Source organism: Pinus tabuliformis, chromosome 9 (assembly GCF_031772625.1).
Source record: "Pinus tabuliformis cultivar Carrire ecotype Pingquan chromosome 9, CPIR1, whole genome shotgun sequence".
NCBI lineage: Eukaryota > Viridiplantae > Streptophyta > Pinopsida > Pinales > Pinaceae > Pinus > Pinus tabuliformis.
In genome coordinates this window covers 497,863,488-497,884,561 of record NC_142307.1, presented here as the reverse complement: position 1 = coordinate 497,884,561, position 21,074 = coordinate 497,863,488, and the positions used below count along the sequence as shown (strand labels likewise).

Here is a 21,074-nt window from a genome sequence, read left to right as displayed (position 1 = left end):
GCTTTACATCTATACCTCCGGAAAGGTAAGAATAGACGGCGATTTTTAAATTTTGAGTCTTTTTGAAAGAAAATTGTCATACCATTATTTTTGTTTTGTTATCTTACTGTATGGCTTGGCCACTACCATTTTTTAATACAAATGATATCCTTTCTTGTTAAAATCAACTAAGAAACCAAACCCAATCCTAATTAGGAATATACTTTGAGATGCTCTGTTTTTTGTACACGTAAATACTTGTACAGAGAAGGATTGATGAATGTCTCTTGCTTATGTTGTGTTGACACCTAATCCGAAACGGATGAGGTGAAGCTGGACAGTCATCTAGAAGATGAACTGATCCGTTTTGTATTTGTATAAATAATATTTGTCTAATGAATAAAATCACCAGTTCTGTCTTGTGCTCATTAATTGTTGGAGTTACCCTGGCCTGACATGGTATCAGAGCCCAGGTCCCAGAAATAACTCCTGCCTCTGCCAGGTTTTTGCTGCCTCATGAAACCTTTGTCCTGAGAGACTGCGCATCCGTTTCTCTGCACATCTGTGCCTCTACCCTTGAACGTTAATGCATTGATTAACTTCTGCATATGCTCTCTGCTCTCTATCCGTTTTCTCTGCGCATCTGACAAACCTGCTCTCTACTCTCTATCCGTTTTCTCTGTGCATCTGACAAACCTGCTCTCTGGAAGGGCGAAGAAGCGCCGACAACCGAGGGCTTTGTTGTCCTCTTCGCCTCCACCTCCAAACGGCAGCACATTACATGGGTTTACGTTAATCTGCACAGAGCTGCAATAGAGATGCCGTCTCGAGTTCAGCACGTTCCAAGCGAAGAACTGGAAATCTAAAAACGAACTCCACTCCACCATTGTCCTCTCTGAGCAATGACAACATTCGTATCTATCAAAAATTCTTGCAATTAAAGGTAAGCTCTGGCCTTTTATGTCAAATCGTTTTGCAAAGTCCAGTTCTTTGAATGCGAAGTGGATTTAAGGCTGAATTCGAAGTGAGTTGTTCTTGAATACCGATACTGAGAGCGTGCAACCGCCGATACCCATAAGAGGCCGACCCATCGAGCTCCTCGGCGAACTGTTGATGCAAAAGGAAGTTGGCCCTTGCAAGAGACCAGGCCGCCGTGGTTATGGGTGACAATCTCCATTCATCGACTTTCCTTCCGCACTTTGAGCGCCTTTGCAGACACGCGCATTAAGACACTTTGTCGCACCAGAAAACATGGTTTTGATAGATATTTTGATTGTTATCTATTTGCATCTTCGAGGAGGTTAAATTTATATCTATGCATTATAAATGGTTGAATTTTGCTTTTTAATATAGAACGGTGGTATCAGAGGGCATGCTTGTATTGCATCCATAAAGCTATATTGGTATTGCTGCTTGTAAAGACTGTGGTATCGCTGCATTTTTTATATAAGATTCTATTGAAGCGTTGCTTGTAAATACTGTGGTATCGCTGCTTGGTATCACTGCGTTTTCCATGGAATTGCTATGACATGAGCAGAGTATTGTCATCAGTATATGTAAGTGTTGAAGTTTTTTTATGAGTTGTTGATTTGGCATCACCAGCCTTTAAATATTCCACAGTCTTTTTTTGATTGAGCAGTTTTATGTGATGATAGCAGTTTGTGGTTGAGCAGTTTTGGGTCTAAAGCATCTGTAGTATTACATGATATGCATTGATATATATTGAAGTGATATATGTTGAAGAGATCCCTTAGCGCCTTTTTTTTTCTCTCAAAACACAGTAGTGTGGCAGTGATATAAGAAATGGTGATGCTGATGCATAAGGCTATGATATAAGGATTTTTTTAACAGAAGTAAGTCGTCATATTTCATCCTATTCCACTGCCTTTGAAGCTTTACAAAAGCTGAAAGAACTCTATGATACACATTCTGCACTTGAAGTTGTTCAGCTCATGATTAAACTCTTCACTCTTGAACTGAAAAATAATGATGCTCTTACTCTTGCATCTGAAATAAAGTCTATAGTGCATGATATTAAATCCACTAAGGTTGAGCTGGATATCTCTCTTATTGCCTTTCTCAAATCACTCTATCCTACCTACTCTAATTATCTTGAGTCTTTACAAGCAAATGGAAATCTTAAAGATATAACCTTTGACACTCTTGTGAAAAAGTTTGCTGAAAGAGAGAAAGCCTTTGGAAAGAAAACAGTCCCTGAATCTTCTGAAGAGACTGTTTGCCTTGCTCATAAAGAAAAGCATCCTGCTCAAGATTCTACAAGAGGAAGAGGTGGACGAAGAGGAAGAGGAAGATACTTCAGAGGCAGGGGGGGCAGACATCCTCAAGTAGAAAAGGCAGATCTGCATTGCATTCGCTGCAAACGAAATGGATCACATGATGCTTCTACATGCAAGCTACCATGGGACAAGGTTGAGCAGAGAAGAAATCAGCAGAAAGGTAAAACTGATGACACAGACAAAGGTAAAGCACCTGAATCCGCTCACTATATTGAGGCACAATGTAACATTGGAGTAAATGAAGATTTGTTTAATGCTTCACTTGCTTCTTCGAAAAATGACTGGTTGCTTGATTCAGGAGCAACCTGTCATATGACTCATAGGAGAGATTTCTTTGAAGATTTCACTGACAATGTTGATGGAGCAGTATACTTTGCAGATCAGTCAAAAATCAAGCCATCAGGGCTTGGCACAATCAGGCTTAAACTGCCTGGTCTTCCAGACTTTCTTCTGGATCATGTTCTATATCTCCCACAACTGAAGAGAAACTTGTTGTCCCTGGTCCACATCCCGCCAGCAAGGTCACTCCATTCACATGTTTGATGGCAAGCTTGAGGTAAGAAAGGCATCTGACCACTCACTTGTCATGAGGGGTATAGAAGAAGAAAGACTCCTTAAACTGCAAGGAACCTCAGCTCATGCACAACATTTCTCATATATTTCTCATCATGAAGAAGGTGCACTTCCATCAAGTTTATTATGGCATGCTAGATTTGGACATTTAAACTATGATAGTCTCCGCTTGTTGAAGAAAAATGGTGTTGCTGGTTTGCCTACAATTCCTAGAAAACATAAACAATGTGATGCTTTCATTCTAGGAAAGCATAACAAACAGTGTTTTCATGATTCACATTCAAGAGCACATAGGAAGCTTGAACTTATTCATTCAGATTTATGTGGTCCAATACATGTTCCTTCTGCAAATGGAAATAAATATATCATGACATTTATTGATGATTACACCGTAATGTGTTGGGTTTACTTATTGAAGAACAAATCTGATGCTTTTCAAACATTCAAGAATTTTCAAAAGTGGATTGAAAATGATGCACAATCTCATATTGGGTCTATTCGCACTGATAATGGAAAAGAATATACATCAAATGAATTTGAACACTATCTTCGCCAACATGGGATTAAACATCAAACAACTGTGCCTTATAATCCTCAACAGAATGGTGTAGCTGAAAGAATGAACAGAACAATTTTGAATATGGTACGATCCATGCTTTTCTTCAAAAATGTAAAGACAATGTTTTGGGCTGATGCTGTTCTATGTGCTGCATATATAAAGAATAGATGTCCATCTAGTGCTATAAGAAACAAGGCTCCTTATGAATTGTGGTATGGACATGTTCCTTCGGTAAAACATCTCAGGATTTTTGGTTCCACCTGTTATGCTTTAATACCAAAGGTACATAGAAACAAACTTGGTGCTAGAAGTCGTAAGTGTATCTTCCTGGGGTATTCAAACACATCTAAAGCATACCGCCTCTATGATGAAGTAAATAAAAAGTTTGTTTTATCTAGAGATGTCATTTTTCTTGAATCATCCAAATCTGACAGTGTTGTTGAGCGACAACTTGATCGCTTGGATAGATTCACAAAACCGAAATCATTTCAAGAGTTTGATAATCAGATTCCACATCTTGAAGGGAGGATTCCTATACTAGATCAACATGTGGAATCTTCTTCTGAAGAACAATCTCCCCTGCATGACACTCCAACAACGGATGATGCTTTAAGTGATGTAATTGATAGAATTGGGAGACTCAATCTTGATTCAGACCCAACTCAATCAACAGAGCAACCTGGACCATCTGAGAAAGGTCCCCCAAAGTGGCTGACAAAGACACTTGAAAGTGTTCATCCTGATGAAATTGGAAAAACAGGAACCAGAAATACAAACCGACAAGATGGAGGTGATGTAGATAACTCTAATTCACCTGTTGATATGGATATTACTTATGATTGTGAATTGAACTTGTCTACAGATTTTGAACCAACTTCCTTCAAAGAAGCTGCTTCTCATGATGAATGGAAAGAAGCGATGCAGAAGGAGTATGATGCCCTCATAAAGAATGGCACTTGGAAGCTGGTTGATCCTCCATTTGGAACCAAACCAATTGGCTGCAAGTGGGTCTACAAGAACAAGTACAAAGCTGATGGCTCACTTGACAAGCACAAAGCTAGGCTTGTGGCAAAAGGTTTTGCACAGAAGGAAGGGGTCGATTATGAGGAAACTTTTGCTCCCACAGCAAAATGGGCCACCATCCGGACACTCTTTGCACTAGCTGCTCAGAACGGTTGGAAAGTCCATCAAATGGATGTAAAAACTGCATTCTTGAATGGAGATCTAAAAGAGAATGTTTTTATGTCCCAACCTAAAGGATTTGCTGTGAAAGGACATGAAAATAAAGTATGCAAACTTGTGAAGTCCTTGTATGGCCTCAAACAAGCACCACGAGCCTGGTATGAAAAACTAACTGAGCATCTTCTGAAACTCAACTTCAAACATTTTGATCTTGATGATGCAACTTTATTTGTCAAGAAAGTTGGCAAAATAGTTGTATATCTTGTGGTATAAGTAGATGATCGTTTAATGACAGGGAACAATGAAAGCTATATTGCATCCATAAAGAAAGAATTAGGAAATTTCTTTGAAATGACTGATTTGGGCTATGTTCATTACTATCTTGGCATTGAAATAACCCAACATCCAAAGTCCATATTTCTTTCTCAAAAGAAATACATTGGAGATTTGTTAAACAGATTTGGCATGACAGAGTGGAATCCCCTTTCTACTCCAATGGAACAAAACTTGAAGCTCACATATATTGAAGGAAAGGAATTTGAGGATGCAACAAAGTATAGACAGCTTGTAGGAAGTCTCATCTACCTCACTACTACCAGACCAGACATTTCATTTGCTGTTGGAATCCTCTCCAGGTTTATGCAAAAGCCTTGTGAGGGACATTGGTCTGTTGCAAAAAGAATTCTAAGGTACTTGAAGGGAACTCAAGACCTTGGAATCAAGTATACACAGGTGGACGACTTCAACTTGATTGGATACTCTGATTCAGACTTCGATGGAGACAAAGAAACTGGGGTATCTACTTCAGGATATGCTATGAGTCTTGGATCAGGAGCTGTCTCCTGGAGATCACGCAAACAATCAGTACCAGCAGATTCCACAACAGAAGCAGAATACGTGGCAGCAGCTGAAGCAACAAAAGAAATTGTGTGGCTCAGGAAAATTCTTGAAGATTTGCAAGCAAAACAAATACAATCTACTCCACTCATGATTGATAACACATCTGCAATAAAGTTGGCCAAGAATCCAAAGTTCCATGATCGTACTAAGCACATCAATGCTAAATATCATCTGATCCGACATCATGTTGAGGCCAAAACAATCCATCTCCGTCAGTGTTCCACAAATGAGCAAATTGCAGACATCTTCACCAAAGCGCTTGGAAGAGAAAAGCTTGAAAGATTCATAACGATGCTTGGACTCACCAACATCCCTTCAGATTAAGGGGGGGAATGTTGACACCTAATCCGAAACGGATGAGGTGAAGCTGGACAGTCATCTAGAAGATGAACTGATCCGTTTTGTATTTGTATAAATAATATTTGTCTAATGAATAAAATCACCAGTTCTGTCTTGCGCTCATTAATTGCTGGAGTTACCCTGGCCTGAGATGTTGTTTGGCCGACGTACAACTAAGAACATCTCACCTTGGATTTTATAGCTTCCATTTTCTTTTCTGGTGTGTAAATTTACTGGCGAATATTGGAGAGAAATACAATGAGTATCTACACGTTTGTAGAAAAACAACCCAAATTTCCCTTTTTGCGGAGTTAGGAATGTTGCAACGAAGAGGATAGTTGTTCAGTGTGTAGATTTAATGGCAGGTATGATGCAAGGATTGTCTACACGTTTGTCGAAAAACAACCCAAATTTCCCTCTTGGCGGAGATAGGAAAGCTGCAATGAAGAAGATAGGTGTTTAGAGAAGAATAATAGTTTGGTTGAGCTGAATTTAATGTGCATCACAAGCGCTTCCTTTGGTGCTCTAAATATATCAAATAAGAAGATACCTATGTCCTCTACTAGCAAAACATGCCCATGTAGCGTCATACTAAGTCACCAAGTAAAAAAAGAGAGAATCATTCATTAACCACAACAAATGTTTGAAATGCAAACAAACATATTTTAAAAAATCAGTTAACCCTTGAGAGGGTTTTTTTATTGAAATGTAACAATCAATGGCTAACCTCTCTGGTGGTGTGGGTACAAATACATCCCAAAAACAACGAAAAATGCTGGCAAAAACAATACATCAGAAAGTACCCTTCTATTGACATAATAGCGTCCAAACTTCCCTATAAAAAAAAAGATACATAGAACACAAGGGCACTGCAACTACCAACCAAATAATGGCCAGATGTTTTACTTTTCCAATGTCAGCACTTCCACATAATTTTAAGCCCAGCAGATTAGCAATCCAGACATCATAGAAACCCAAATAACCCTAACCCTAACAGTCACTAATTCAAGGGACTGCCATGATGACAATGAACCCTAACAAAATTAACCATACTATATGTACTAGTAAAAGAACCTGCCTAGACAAAATGCCGCTTCCTCCATTGCCCAATTCACAGAAACCAATCTCGGCCACTTCTACGCCGGCGCATTGAGCATCTGCACACCCACACCAATATATAATGCCATCAACACCACACACTGGATCGGGTCTGAAACAGCTTACCGGACAAGAAACAGAGAGCCAAATAGCGATCCAGACATCATAGAAACCCAAATAACCCTAACCCTAATAGGCATTAATTCAAGGGACTCCAATGAGGACAATGAATCCTAACAAAATTAACCACACTATATGTACCAGTAAAAGTGCTGCCCCGACAAAAGGCCGCTTACTCTATTGCCCATTTCACAGAAACTGATCTCGGCCACTTCTACGCCGGCACACTGAGCATCTGAACACCCACACCAATATGTAATGCCATCAACACCACACACTGGATCGGGTCTGAAACAGCTTACCGGACAAGAAACAGACTTGTTATGCTCATTGCAAACCGATAGTCTTATGGTATTTCCCTCGCTGGGAGCACAATGGCGATTTCATTCTCAGGCCCTGACAACGCGGGTTTTGAAGCCCTAACCCAATAGCTTGCGTGAGAAAATCGATATTAGCTGCGGGCTTTTGCAACGTTGAATATTCTTGGCACTGAATAACCTCATAATAATCTTCAGCGTTCTCCTTAATAAAACTCTGCACAAACCCTTCTAAACAAAAAGGAAGTGGGGAAAAGCAGAAGGAGAAGATCAGGGCTCACCAAAAATCAAGTAAATAATGGTTTTGGTCTCTTGGAACAGCAGGGGTTTGGGCTCCTCTCTAAAAATTAATGCAGAGCATGATATAATAAGGCAAGAACAACCAGATATTTTCATGATCTAAGAGACTAAAGTGACCAGTCAAGAATTTCAAAAATTAATGAGGAAACAAAAAAGTTTTGAATGAACAACGATAGACTCCATAAAAGTAATATCAAGTAGAGGATTTCATATAACTAAAATGTTGCACATAATGTTGTTATTGATGACAATAGGATGATATTGATGTCAAAGGGGGTGTATGGACAATAACAGCGGGACAATTCTTGATGGTCATAGAAGCAACATGACTCTTTGTGAAAGAGTATGATAGCTTGATCATTTTCAAAGCCTCACTACATGAGGATATGTGTACTTGAAATTATTTGAGTTTTTTACTAAGTTAAGATGCTTAGAATACCTTATAAATAGCATGGTTATGTAGTGCTCATTGATACTTTTCAAAAAATATATTATAAATGCCTCTTGGAAGAGAAGTTGTGACCGGTTGAAAATCAACATTAATTGGGGAAAAAATTAAAAGGTCAAACTATAGGGCCTAAATGCAAAAACTGAACTTCTTAAATGTCATTCAAGTTCGAACCAGATCCATCATTGACTCAACAAATCAATGGCTATAGTCACAGAAGTAGCATGCTAGCTAACAATGCTAAACAACATGCATGTCTAGAATCGATCAACTATGCTCTCAACGAGTATCTACTCAAATGTACTTAGAGTGAGTAATATTTGGATATGGAATTTAATTATGCATTCAATAGGCTTCTACACTCGGTATTTGAGTAAACCGAGATAAGCCAAAAATAAAATAAAATAAATAGTTTCCCTTTTTTCTTTAAAAATTCATAAATATTATTTTATTATTTTACTAATTTCCTTAGGAGTCCCATTTTAGACCTCCAAAGTTTCCTAATGTTATAGTAGAAAATTTCCAAAAGTAGGAGTGAAAGAGCTTAATGGAGGGCGTTTAGTATTTGTAGTAGTCTATCAAGCTACAAGTCTCAAGTAACTCCATAGGGAGTGTCTTCTCCTTTGTATTTGCATTACTTCCATTTCACAGGCAAAAAGAATGCTGTAGCCTCACCTTCCAAAGTGGATTTTCTCTCATAAGGGTTTTCTAAAGAATATCTTGCGTATGTGATTGTATTTTATGGTTCTTTTATTTCTGGATTTTATATGTTACATGGATAAACAATAAATTAACAACTAACAAATCTAGATGGTAAAGAAATTTAGCCTTTGTAGTATAGATTTCAAATTATTTTGGTAAATATGTTATCATGAGCTATCTAATGAAATATATGCCAAAATTTACTAATCATAAAATGCTAACTATAATAAATAAAATTTACTAGCTCATAAAAATCTTGTACCACTTAATTTATTTAAAAATTCTACAGATAAGGACAATATACTGCTCTATAAACTACCATAATTAAACGTCCTCATGTTTATTTTAATAAAAATAATTTTATTAATATAATAATTTATTAAAAGAATAAATATATTTTATTTATTGATTTTTTATTTTTAAAATTCCAAAGCACTGGTTCTCTTTATCCATATATATTATCTTATAAAACACCTCATTGTCTTAAGTAATTATACCAATAGTTGGCCTCCAACAGCTAAAGAAAAAAAAAAGTTAATGAAATTTCCCAAAGTTTCCCATTTGCAATAGCAACTCGACGTTTCGATTCATGGGTGACGGGGCATTCACTTAAACAAAATGGTTGGTCTCAAAATTTCATTCGGTGAATTACATTTCAAATTTAATGTCGGAAAATACAACCGTCATCCCCAATAGTTAAAAGTCATAGAACAAAAATTAGCGTCCCTTTTAGAAGAAAAGTAAAAAGCTTTCTTTTTCCCAACATAGAATTTATGCAAAACTGTCCTTTCTTACGAATTGCGCAGGTTACGCGACAAATTGAGAATGTAAGATAAGGACCGTTTCTCGTCAGAAGGTTTTCTTCAACTTATTCATGGTGCTGCTTCTTAACTTTATTAAAAATCTCTGTGTGGTTTTGGACGCATGCTGTCCACGCGACATTTGTTCCTGAGGTAACTTTCCATTTCCCTCTAGCCATCACGTGGCATCCCTTATCCGATACCGTGCGAGTTAATTCCTACTCTGCTTCGTACTGCACGAGGCCGGCAGGCTGTCCAGTGTTTTCACCTTGCATCTACGATGCCGACAGGCTGTCCAGTGTTTTCACCTTGCATCTACGATGGAGGGCACACTTTGTAAATCAACGGTGGCAGATCACTAACGCTTGCCTTGGGAGACGGGATTATTTGTTCGGGAAGTTTCTCTGCGGCGGCTTTGCTCTGGTTCAGTCCATGCGACCCGATCCGGAGAGCCCAGCTCGCAGGTCCATTGGGGATCATGTCAATTGGCATATCTCATCTATAACACCGGAGGTCTACTTATGGAGCCCTACCCGATGTGAGTCAAATGGTGACAGGGATACCTGAATTCAAGAAGAGCATGAAGGTACATGTCCGAGATGGCATATCTCATCTATAACACCGGAGGTCTACTTATGGGGTCCTACCCGATGTGAGTCAAATGGTGACAGGGATACCTGAATTCAAGAAGAGCATGAAGGTACATGTCCGAGATGTACCAAAGTAAAATCTTACAAGGGGACTATTCCCCTCATGTAGCAGGTCCACAGGTTTGGAACAACCCGAGGAGTTTGAGATTCATGATCAAGAATCTCATGTATACAGGTGGAAGAAAGCCCTCTATGGCTTGAAGCTAACCACCCCGGGTTTGATATGAGAGGATTGATAGCTGTTAGATGAAGCTGAGATTCACTAAGAGTGAGCCCATCCAAACCATTGTTTAAAGGTTGTGGATGATAGACCTCTCATACCATCACCTTCTGAGGACAACCTATTTTTGAGAGGTGCAGACCCTCTCACTTGCAGAAGTAAGAGGGAGTTGGATTCTAGATGTGGAATGGTAAACTGCAAGCCAGTGACTACCTCGAGGATCTTAACTTTCAAAAGTTATATGGTGGTGATGACGGACCAGATTTGGGAAATGCCTCTGAGTTTCATAAACTCATTTGCATTGATGTTCTTGGTGAACTTCCGTCTGGATATATGTTTTGCAGTTAGCATGGTGAGCTCATATTTGGTTGAGCCTCACTGGATTGGTGCCAAGAATCTTCTGAGATATCTTCGGGGCACAATCTCTCATGGATTGAGATACACTGCCGGAAATATGAAGCTGCATGATTATTCGAATGCTGACTGGGCAGGCAGTGTGGAGGATCACTAGAGCACTTCTCAGTGCTGGTTCTCTTTGGATTTTGCTTCGATATCATGGATGAGCAGGAAGCAGAAGTCGGTTGCTATAAGCACCATCGAGACCGAATACATAGCTACGAGTATGATCTCGTGTGAAGCTGCCTGGTTGTGGAAGCTCTTCAGTGAGCTGTTTGTACACATGATGAATACCATTGTGATTCTCTGTGACAACCAGGGGGGATTCGATTGTTGAGGAATCCTGTATTCCATGATTGCTCTAGCAGATAGACATCAGATACTACCTTATCTAGGATATGGTAAGTCGATGAGTGAGGAGGCTCCATCGCATTGAGATTGATGTATAGGTCGCGACATTTTGTCAAAGCCTCGGGGAAAGGTCAAATCTATGAATTTCCCGAACGACTTGGAGTCGTTGAGAGACCTTCGTATAAGGGTCCTGCATGTTGCATGCATTAAGCTCTAGGAGCTCTGGGGGGCTTGGGGTACTTATTGGAGCAACACACAACCATAGGGCGACTCACCCTCCCCTAATGGTGCACTGTGTACAGGGTGAATAGCTCAGCCTTCCCTTGTGATACCCCTAGGCGACTTTGGGATAGGATGATTCATTCTCCTGTGAGCCAGGATGATTCGTTCTCCTGTGAACCAAGATGATTAGTTCTCTTGTGGGACATGATGATTAGTTCTCCTATCGAGGCATCCTACCCATGCAGTCTCGGACTCATGGGAAGTACCTCTCATCTGATCAATGAGCAGGGAAATGGGGTTAGGGACCATAGTAGTACAATCAATGGTCGCATCGTTGTATCTACCGTACTCCCTATGCTAGTATGACCTCCATTGATCTGGGATCAGTATGAGTGGTTTGAGACACTCTCTTGTGATATTGATTTGGGATCAATAAAACTGACTTCGGGTCAGTAAGAGTGATATGACACACTCTCTCCATATAGAACTGACTTCGGGTCAGTAGAGAATGGTATGAGATATTTTCGATCAATTCTTCTTCTTCATGGTTCAACAGAGCAGAGTAGTGCAAGGCACTGATGGCAGAGATAGTACAATTGAACATCTGGATCAGCAGATGGAGTTCTCCCTAGTTGGGAGGGAGTGTTAAAATTGGCAACTAGGGCCAAACCCCATGTGGGTCATCTTACTTATGGCAGCTGATATTTTTCTTGGATCCCTCTCATCGAGAGGTGTAGGATTGATCTAAAGATCATCCGATTCTGATAAGTATTCATGGAGTTATGAATTTATTTGTGTTATAAGCCAATTCATCAAGGTCGGCTAGCAACCAAATAAACCCCACATGTGCTCAACGTTTTAGTATAAAAGGAGATGACTTGAGAGTCATTTCTCACACACACTTCTATCTTGATTTCTCTCCACTTGTCTTGGGTTTTAGTGGAAGAGAAATCTAGGAGTGGAAGCCCTAGACACAGATAGAAGGCATCCCTAGTGGAAGGCAGCCCTAGACGCAGATGGAAAGAAGCCCTAACGTTGTCCTAAAGAAGCCCTAACGATGTCCTAAATAAGCCCTAGATGCTATCCTAAGGAAGCCCTAGTCGCAGTCCTAAGGAAGCCCTAGCTGCAGCCCTAGAATACCCTAAACGCAGTCATCTAAATGAGGTCTGTTCACAGTGCACACGGGGATAGGCCGCATTTCATAAAGGAAATTCTGGGCCAGATTTGAGGATGGTTAGGGACTGTTGTGTGCCCTAACCAGTCCTAGAAATTACAGCAGTAATGAAGTGACAAACAACAACGTTTGTATGGTGGGTTGGCAGGAAAGGAAGATGGGACAACAAGGTCGCACGGTGCAGCAAAGGAATATGGGACAGCAAGGTCACACGGTGTTGCAAAGGAAGATGGGACAGCAAGGTCACATGGTGTTGCAAAGGAAGATGGGACAACAAGGTCACATGGTGCAGCAAAGGAAGATGGGACAACAAGGTCACATGGTGCTACAAACACAAACGGGACAGCAAGCAATCATAGGAGCAACAGTGGCGCAAGTGGGACAACTTAGGATAGCAAGGTACATAGTGCTGTATAAATGCATGGGGCATCAAGGTAAATAGTGTTGTATAAATGCATGGGACAACAAGGTACATAGTGTTTGTATAAATGTATGGGACAACAAGGTACATAGTGCTGTATAGATGCATGGGACATTAAGGTACATAGTGTTGTATAGATGCATGGGACAACAAGGTACATAGAGCTATATAAATGCATGGGACAACAAGGTACATAGTGCTGTATAGATGTATGGGACAACAAGGTACATAGTGTTGTATAAATGCATGGGACAACAAGGTACATAGTGCTGTATAGATGCATGGGACAACAAGGTAGATAGTGCGGTATAGATACATGGGATCGTTATGACATGGCAGCAAAGGTACATGGGACAATGGCAAGCATAGACATCATGACAAGCATGGTGCTGCAAGCACATGAGACATGCTGTATGACAACATGGTTATGACACATGGGACAACAATGCAACATAAGGTGCAGTAGTATGATGTGTACAACATGGTCATGAGGTCCAGCATTGTGATGATGGTTGCAACATGGTGCAGCACGGTGAGGTGCAGCATGATGACGGTATGCAACGAAATGATAGGTGAAAGAGTCACCTTGGAGAATCAATTGAAGTAGCATGTCTTCAATTGATCTCATGTATCATCTTCTTAGAGATGATCTATGCTCTTATACAGATAAGTCAAAGTGTTGACTTTTGTTGTAAATGTACTCTCTCTCTCTCTCTCTCTGCTGAACTATTGAAGAACATATAAGAAGAATTGATCAAGGGTTTACCCACATTGGGGTTTGTCCCTGGCTAGCGCCACATCTTGTGTCCTCTTGTCTTGGCTTGTCTTCTGCGATTTATGTTTATGTTTTATCTGCAGTTTACTTTAATACTAATGTGATTGCTAATCTGGAAAAGATATTGAGCTAAATGTGAAAATTGAAATAAATTGCTCTAAGCATAGAACATACCTAAAATTAACATCCATTTGATGGATGTTCCATCCCATAGTAGCAATTAAAGAAACAAGTGATATGATTGTTGTATATCTAGTTGGAGGAACAAAGGTTTCTTCATAATCAATACCTTCTTTCTATGAGAAGCCTCTTGCTACAAACTTTGCTTTGTACATATCAATGCTCCTATCCGCAACATGCTTTATTTTATATATCCATTTTGAAGTGACTATAGATTTGTCATCTGGCCTAGGAACGATTTCCCAGACATCATTCTTCATAATTGATTGGTATTCTTCCTGCATCGCATTCCTCCATTCTTGATGTTTTGCTGCATCTTCATAGGAGGAAGGTTCAACTTCAATGCGCTTCGTGAATCTTCTCCCCTACCACATGTTTTGAGGCTTCTTTCCTTGCCTCGATGGACCTCATACCCTAGGTCGTAGGCCTTAGGGCCTTCACCCAACCCCTCGACACCCTTATCTCTTTAGCTGCGACCTCTAAGAGACTTGTGGTGGCCTCCATTGACCTCTTCTCCTAGCTGTATACACTCTTCTAGTCCTTCTCTACCTTAACGCTAGCCTTCTAGGCCTAGCGTTGGCATCTAGCCCTTTCCCTAGCCCCTCTGTGCCTATTCTCATCTCTGATTTGGATTGTCAGTGAAATTTTTTTGAGCTAACACTTGGTGTTTTTGTAGGTATTTTGGGTCAAAAATTTTTGGTTGCAGGTGACCATCTCATTGGAAAATTTTTTGGACAAAATCTTCTAGTCATCTTCTAGGTCTAAGGCCTATTGGTTTGTCTTCTAAACTCTTGCTTCCTCACTATTCACTTACAACCATCTAAACATTTGGTAGCAATGATATATCACGATTATTATTAGACGAAAACCCACAAGTGTTAGTCAACGATCACATCGCCAGAGATAAGGATCCATGAGAGGCGGTTAGTCCATGTCCCGAAACACAGAGGGAGCGTTGGTTTATCCAATGTCCAACAATCTCCCCCCCAGCATGAGCGGGGTGTGTATCGAACTTGTGACCTACGCTCTGATACCACATGTTGGGAATCACGATTGCCGTTAGACCAAAACCTGCAAGTGTTAGTCAACAACCGCATCGCTAGAGATAAGGATCCACGAGAGGCGGTTAGTCCATGTAGCAAAACACATGGGGAGCATTGGTTTATCTAATGTCCAACATATATAACTCATTTAAGTGGAAAAAAACACCAACTCATAAGTTGTGTAACACATTGATAAATCATTGGAAATAATTGGGTATTCATTGTTTTAGGAAAATTTCATAAAATTGGGGGACTGTCACACTGCTGATATATAACAGTGGCATAAGCATTTGTCTCTTGCATCATTGGTAAAATCTTGTGTTGGCAAAGGAGTCTGTTAGGGATGCCTTCTAGGCTTCCCTTGGTTGCCTCCTTCATCTCTTGCATGCTTGCATTCATAGGAATTCTCTCACTCTTTGCATCCCCACAAAGTGCTCTAATTTAATCTAAAGAAAGATATAGCTTTGGGACCGTTTTGGCACATTTTACATAAGGTTACATACCGCTGTCATAACAACTTTGCTCATTGTGAAGATGATTGTTTATATTGTCTACATTGTTGACATTAAATTTCCTAAAGTAATTTGATGATTGGTGAAGTATACCATTGCTAATGAGAATACTAATACATTCTTGTCTCTTGTGAGTTTCATAAGCTTCAAAGTTTCAATTTGCACCAAATGTCCTCACTCACATAAGCATACAAGTCTAAAACCCAAGATCTTGTTGAATGGTTAATATTGCTCAAATTGATTAGATATTGGCATCTCTTAGCATTGAAGATCTAATTAGAATTTTGGCATTATCTTGTTGAGATAACATTAATCATCTAATTGTCTATTTCTTGAGCAATTTATTCTTGTGTTATCTCATCTAAGTGCTGATAAGAACCTTAGTTAATTGTTCGTGATACTAAGTGCTCTAGTCTCTTTTACTCGCTATCATTCATTATTATTTCATGGTTAAGATCTATTGTGGATGACAAATTTTATTTTTCACATATTGGTAGATCGTTGTGAAGAGCATCAATGTCATTTTGAACAATTATCCCTTGGTCATCTTTACTTCTTGTGGGCACTAATAAAACTGACACTTTACCTTGTGTTTAAGATTGTTTCTTAATTCATTGTTAAGTACTTTTTGTCATAAGATAATTATAACTGAGTACTTAAAGTCGTAAACAATCTTAACTCAAGATCACTCAAGCATCTTGCATTGCATTCTAGGCATAGATTTGCATTTATCAACTTACCTTTAAGCCTAAGCTTGGTTGATAGAAAGATAGGGCCACACTTCATCTTGTAGCTTGAGAAGAATAGACCCTCGCTAGTGGTTAAAACAGTGACCTTGCAGTTGTCAGAGCCACAGTCTCTGTAGTGCCGGAGACACCGGGTACGTTAGATTTCAAGGAGAGGTATCGTTAACCAACCCTTTGCTTGCTTCACCTTGACTTTTTTCTACCACCTACTTTTGAGACTAGCCTAAAGAAGGGATATATTTAGTTAGGCATTTAATCAAAATAAACCAAGATCATGCATTTCACATAGATTTCAGATTTTGCATGTCATATAGGATAGCTAAGCATTTAAGCAGCGGTTGTTTATTTGGTCACCTGGTTTTCAATTGATCTAGAGGAAGTAGTTGACTCCATAAGGCAATGGTCTCATAAATAATTCAATCTAATCTTTTTAACTTGCTATAATCAACCAAGTGGCTAGGCCATTCAATCGCGTTTGCCAGACTTGTTGGTTTCAAATAAGTCTTGCATTTCCATCTTCCATAGGGACTACCCCCCATAGCATGTTGTTGGAAGACAGCTAGAACAGAGAGGGCAGGGATCAAAGTGACAACCCTTGCCATGAGTTATTGTTGGAGTGCCTGTACAATCTGAGCGACAATAGGTAACAAACACCTAAGTTTTATTTCAAAGAGGAGGCAAGCATTTTGTTTGGGGAGAGATTTTGGATGGTCATGTAGTTCTAGGTTCACCCAATCATTAGTATCAACCTAATTGGTATTTTACGTTGCCTATTTGTAATAGTGGAGTTGATTACTAAATATTAAATATCTCCTCATTTAAATGAGGAGAGACTTAGAACTTCAATGTGAATGTAGTCGTAACTCATGAGATTACAATCTCCTTGTCATTGTAACATTGTTGAAAGATCATATTGTTTTTCTTTCTTCAAATAAAGTCCTTGCTATACCGTAGACAGTACACTGGAATGGCTTTCTTTTCTTGTTACATCTCATATAAAGGGAAATTTTTGTAGATTTAATGAACAATGCATTCAAATTATCATTTGGTTTGAAGATTTAAATTTCTTTTACATTGCAAATTACTTGTCTATTTTCTAGAAATGTGTATAGTAGGATGCTTAGAGATCCATGAATGTTATACTATAATATCATATTGTCAAAGGCCATATTTGTATCACAATTAACGTTAACAACTATGGAAGTTTTGTTGTGTTGCAGTTGTTATCATAAACTAGCTTCTACGTTATCTTGCATTTCTATGATGAACTTAATTTATTTTTTGTTTCTATTTGTGTCCTTAAATTCTTGTCAATTTTTATGCTCTCTATTACCTAATTAGGCCCTTTTTTTAGCTATTTGATGGATTTACTATATTATGCTAATAAGTGGTGCTTTTGGCTTTCCATATGTTTTATATTTTCATTGTGTTCCTTGTAGGTTCCATCTTCCATGTGTGAATTTAACGACTGAACAAGTAAAAAAGATGGAACAAGCGAAAACGATGGCACCTCAGCACGAATTGCTCTTCTGCTTCTCTTTCGATTTCCCTGTCGTAGACTGTAAGCGGAATATTTTCTTCGATCGCTTCATCATTCAGATTCTGCATCCAACGATCACGGAAACGCCGTTCAATATCCTGCAAGGGTATTATCAATTTACTCTGCTTACAGCTAACGTCACTCGGGGTGAGTTCTTTTCGAAACAAGAACTTTGCTCCAATTTCCATTATCTCGGGGTGAGGCTGTAGAATCAGCTCGGCTCTTGTGAAGATGCAGAAGTGCAGGCTACTTCGTCAATCCTCGTCAGGTTGAACGTGAACAAATCTGTTGAATCCAAAACAGATTTCACCCCGACCCTCACCAAACAAATGCCAACAGAGACGAGATGAAGAGGTCAAAACCCCTGGCAGATATTTATCGCAGAGCTGGGCAGCAAGAAAAATCGATCACCGTCCACGTACATATCTTCAAGGAAGAAATGGTTTCCGCTTACATACGTGGACGGTGATCGATTTTTCTTGCTGCCCAGCTCTGCGATAAATATTTGCCTGGGGTTTTGATCTCTTCATCTCGTCTCTGTTGGCATTTGTTTGGTGAGGGTCGGGGTGAAATCTGTTTTGGATTCAACAGATTTGTTCACGTTCAACCTGACGAGGATTGACGAAGTAGCTTGCACTTCTGCATCCTCACAAGAGCCCAGCTGATTCTACAGCCTCACCTCGAGATAATGGAAATTGGAGCAAAGTTCTTGTTTCGAAAAGAACTCACCCCGAGTGACGTTAGCTGTAAGCAGAGTAAATTGATAATACCCTTGCAGGATATTGAACGGCGTTTCCGTGATCGTTGGATGCAGAATCTGAATGATGAAGCGATCGAAGAAAATATTCCGCTTACAGTCTACGAAAGGGAAATCGAAAGAGAAGCAGAAGAGCAATTCGTGCTGAGGTGCCATCGTTTTCCAAAAAGGCGGTGGAGGGGTGGGCGGTGGCGGTGGCGGTGGAGGGGTGGGCGGGGGAGAGCACAACTGTGATTTTCCCATTGATTTTTAAGTTAATCATTTTTTTTTGAAAAAAAAGTAGGTATTATTATCTTTTTGACATGAAATTCATAAAAAAAACTATTATTTGACCATTTTTAGTTAATATTTTTGTATAAAAATTGTGATTTTGACATGTTAATTCTAGCAAAAAATTATCAAAACGTTTAGTTTTTTTGTTATATTTATGTTAAAAATGGTTATTTTTTATGTCCATTGTTAAAAAATGTTGTTTTTTAGAAACAATTATTTCATGTGGATTGAAAAATTAATTAATGGGGTTGAAAAGATGTCTAAATATGTAGATTATCTAAAATTCAAACTATCGACTTTATAATTTAAAAACGCAAAACAATAAAAAGCCCACAAAAAAAAAATAAATTAAGATAGAGAACAAGAAAATATGAATACAATGACGACTTCAAAAACTATCAAATTTAGAAAATAATTTTTACATTTCACACACTAGAAAATTTAAAGTCAAAAAATATGTCTTTTAAAAAAAGGGTGTGATGCAGAATACACACTTTTTAAAATCAGGATGAAAATCACTACCATTCACCGAGCCTCACCCACTTAATGCACATGAAAAAAATTAAAGTTCCAAAAAGCATGTTCTTAAAAAAACATGTGTATTCTGCATCAACACTTTTGAAAATCGGGTCATTTTTTTGCCACCTCTACAAAACGGGTAACAGTATCAGTTCCCGTTTCAAAGTTTACATTGTTATTGTCTTCACCTCAACGCCGATACCATGTTAAATTTAGGTATGTTCTATGCTAGAGCAATTTATTTTAATTTTCCAATATCTTTTCCAGATTAGCAATCACATCAGCATTAAAGTAAACTGTAGATAGAACAGAAATATAAATCGCAGAAGACAAGCCAAGACAAGAGGACACAAGATGTGGCGCCAGCCAGGGACAAACCCCACAATGTGGGGAAACCCTTGATCAATTCTTCTTTTATGTTCTTCAAAGTTCAGGAGAGAAAATGAGAGAGATAGTACATTTACAGTAGAAGTCAACACTTTGACTTTTGATATCTGCAGAGATCAGTTGAAGACATATTGCTTCAACTGATTCTCTAAGGTGGTTCCTTCACCTATCATAGTGCTGCCTCTCGTTCATTTGCTGCACATTACTGTGTGACACCTTGCTGTAGTGTCACATGTGTTGAACCTTGATGACTGAGCTGCTCATCATGCTGCATCTTCCATGGTCTTATTCATCATCAAGCTGCCCATGCTCATGATCTCATTCATCATGATGCTGCCCATGGCCATGATCTCATTCATCATCATGTTGCCAATGCTCATGATCTCATTCATCATCATGTTGCCCATGCTCATGATCTCATTCATCATGATGCTGCCCATTACTAACATGCCCATCATGCCGCTGTTATAACTTCTTGCTGCTTCATCATATAGCCATATGCACATCAGCCTTAGCTGCTTGCTATGGCTTGCAGCCTAGCAAAGCAGCTAGGCTGTAGTTCCAGAATCTACACAGTCCTTCTTTAGTCATGTTGTCACCTACATCAATCTGAATTCATACATTGTCTGGTGTATCTCCTCAACGCTGTCTTGATACAATGAAATTTGCTTCCTAGAATGGACTGCTTAGAAAACCTGAAGATGATACTGATTTGCTCTTCAAGGTCTTCTTCTTCTTTGTTGTGCTGGGAGCTATCCAATGACTGAGTTCTTTAGGCCTAGAACAATCCCTATTCCAGATCTGCATCTTTATACATGAGAAGGGTTTAGGACTCTTCTAGCCCTCCTAAACCCTCGATACAATGGTTAACTTTCTTCGCATGAGTCTGCCTTTTAACCGAACTCAAGACCAGACATTTTTTGTGATAATGAGGACAGACAAAGTGATGCCCTAGCATAATGCGGACTGCTTCTTATACACGTGAAATTCCAGAGAGACAAAATTGAGATTTGTCCCTTCTTGATTGCGGATCCCTGCACCCATCTTCATACATAGAACCCGAGTTCTATTCCTCCCTTTATGTGAGTTTTTTCCTTCCAGTATAGCGTATTCTTGTACAAGATTCACGTGGAAATCTCAGAGAGGAATGCGAAGTTCTGTTTCTTCTATAACTGCGAGAATAGGTCTCCTTTGATTGCGTGTTAGGTGTCTCCTTTTGACTATGTTTTAGGTGTCTCCATTGCATCCATGGTAGACCGAATGATGAGCCTTCTTCTTGCGGCATATAGGCTTC

At 39.3% G+C, this 21,074-nt stretch overlaps 1 protein-coding gene and 1 long non-coding RNA gene across 6 annotated transcripts in view; both read left to right on the top strand.

The window, feature by feature from the left end:
- Positions 1-21,074, top strand: part of LOC149149391 (uncharacterized) — a 210,659-nt gene that overhangs the window by 129,430 nt on the left and 60,155 nt on the right. The window lies entirely within an intron of this gene.
- The window catches only part of LOC149149392 (uncharacterized), a 97,387-nt gene that overhangs the window by 17,977 nt on the left and 58,336 nt on the right, over positions 1-21,074 (top strand). For 2 of the 5 annotated variants that reach the window (XR_016263404.1, XR_016263403.1), the window contains exon 3: positions 17,744-18,880. The exons of the other annotated variants lie outside the window; for them this stretch is intronic. The gene's annotated coding sequence lies outside the window, so the exon portion shown is untranslated. The remainder of the gene's footprint in view (positions 1-17,743; positions 18,881-21,074) is intronic. 5 annotated transcript variants of the gene reach the window in all.